The sequence below is a fragment of the Saimiri boliviensis genome, chromosome X (genome assembly GCF_048565385.1).
Source record: "Saimiri boliviensis isolate mSaiBol1 chromosome X, mSaiBol1.pri, whole genome shotgun sequence".
Lineage (NCBI taxonomy): Eukaryota > Metazoa > Chordata > Mammalia > Primates > Cebidae > Saimiri > Saimiri boliviensis.
In genome coordinates, this window is record NC_133470.1 from 96,806,470 (window position 1) to 96,808,561 (window position 2,092).

The window sequence follows — 2,092 nt, forward strand, 5'->3', positions numbered from 1 at the left end:
GGTGAAGTGTAGAGAGATGGCAGTGCTGCTCTAGCAAAAACTGCCTGCTTCCCAATAAAAACACAAGCCTGCTGAAAGGGAGGACCCCACTAACAATGATTACCAGCTAACCTAGATTATGATTGTGGGACTCAGCTTTCAGTACTGTCCAGTTGTTGCAACAGAAAACTTTTGGAAGAGATTTTATTCCTTGGAAACTCCTGGAGATTTAGGAGTATAGAACAGACCTAGAGAAAGAAAGCAAAACTGTTTCAGAAGGCCGTGCTGAAAATTAGATTAGTCATTGCAGGATGGGCATCAGTTGTTACTAACATAACTTCAAACATAGAATTTTGAAAGAGCATGTCTGTGGTCAAGGAGAGATGGAACCACAGAATCTTTATAGAGACCCAGTGTTCAGATGTTTATAAACTGTAAGATGCTTCCTCTCTTGTGCTCATTCTTCCATACACCCCTCTCTCTTTTGTTTTTTTAGAGTTTTCCAGGGAAAACTGAGAAACCTGCTAGACAAATTCCAAAAGAGCTGTAATACTGTGTCTTCTTCTCTATTGAGGTCACAGTTTTCAGCACATGAGCATCAGCATGATAACAGGTTTCTCTCTAAGAACCAAAAACAAACAAACAAAAAAATTGACCACTTTTCAATGCTGCTTAGTGTGAAACCATAAAGACATACTGAGTATTTATCAGTGCCAGGGTTGTGTGGGTCTGCCCACGCAAACACAAGCAAACTTCATCATTCCACTCAAAAAAGCCAGTTGCAAAGGGAAATATTACTTATTTGAGAAGGCTTATGTCACTGTCAAAAGGTGCCGGTCCAATGTCCCAGTGTAGATCATAACCAAAAAGAGCTTTGAGCCTAGCTTCATCCAGAGAAGAAACCCCTTTGTTGTTTGGACATCAGGCTGACTTTGTCAAATACCTGCCCTATCATCCATTCGCTAGGCATTCTAACACTAATTTCTAAAATGAGTGTTGAGTAAAACTATTTTTGTTTTGGAAATGTCCTGAGATGTCCTGTAATGACCAGAGACTCTGTCAGGTAGGTTTGATCCCTAACGCTGGGCTTTGCTTCCCTACAGGTAACATTCATTAACATTTGTTGAGTGTCTATGGTGAATCAGGCACTGTGCTAGGGCACTTTATGTGTGCTCTCCTCTTTAACCCTTAAAATGGCCCAATGAGGGAAGCATTCACATCCCTGTTTTCCAAATTAGGTGACCAAGACTCAGGAAGAGGAAACACTTACCCAAGGTCGCAAGGCCATCAATTGACATAACCCCAATTGCATCAGTTGATGTAACCCCAGTTCTGGCTTACTCTGAAGTACAAGTCTTTGCTCACCACTTCACCACACTGATCTCTTAGCTCCCAGATGCTTGAGAAAAGCACATCTGGCCATCATCTAGGGGTAATCTGTAGCCTCTACAAGTCACTATTTTGGAAGACCACTGATTTAGGTAGACAGTATTATCTGGGAAGGTGAGGCATGTGAAAGGAGGGATTGTGCTGGGAATGTCCATTTCTCTGGCCTATCCCACCAAGCAGGTGGAGTAGAGTGTTTTAGGATAGCTTTTACATTTGTAATGTGGTTTCAACTGTGCATTTCCCATTAACCAGAAAAGACTGGCATGTTGTACCACTTAAATCATAATGCTTGAAATAATGACTATATAATTTCAACGCCTTGCCTTATATCTCAAAATAGGGAGATGATGATGTACTAACGGAGGACGTTACACTGACAGCCTACTTAGGCTTTCACCAAATTTGTTGAATTATAAGTCAAACAACAAACAGAGGGACTTATTAGGTAAACATAATTAAAATGCATAGCTTCCTGAAAGGCTGCTGATAGTAGACATTCATGAAGATGTGTGCAGGTGCCATAAATTTTTAATTTACCATCTGTAGAGTCTATACCTTCAATATTATTTTTGGAGTCCCTACTTGGGCAGTGTTCCAGGTTGAGTATTGGGAGTGGGACGAATATTCCAAACCCACACCTGTTCAGATAAATGGAGATATCATTAGCAACAAGAAGTAAGTGATCATGGCTTCTCCCGTTTTTCATAAATTACACAAAATAACC

The 2,092-nt window shown here is 40.6% G+C and overlaps 1 non-coding gene across 1 annotated transcript; it reads right to left on the minus strand.

Moving 5' to 3' along the window:
- Window positions 1-472: 472 nt before the first annotated feature.
- On the minus strand, window positions 473-534 carry LOC120361941 (U7 small nuclear RNA). The gene has a single exon (XR_005577968.1). It is a non-coding gene; the product is annotated as a U7 small nuclear RNA (small nuclear RNA).
- Window positions 535-2,092: the final 1,558 nt, after the last annotated feature.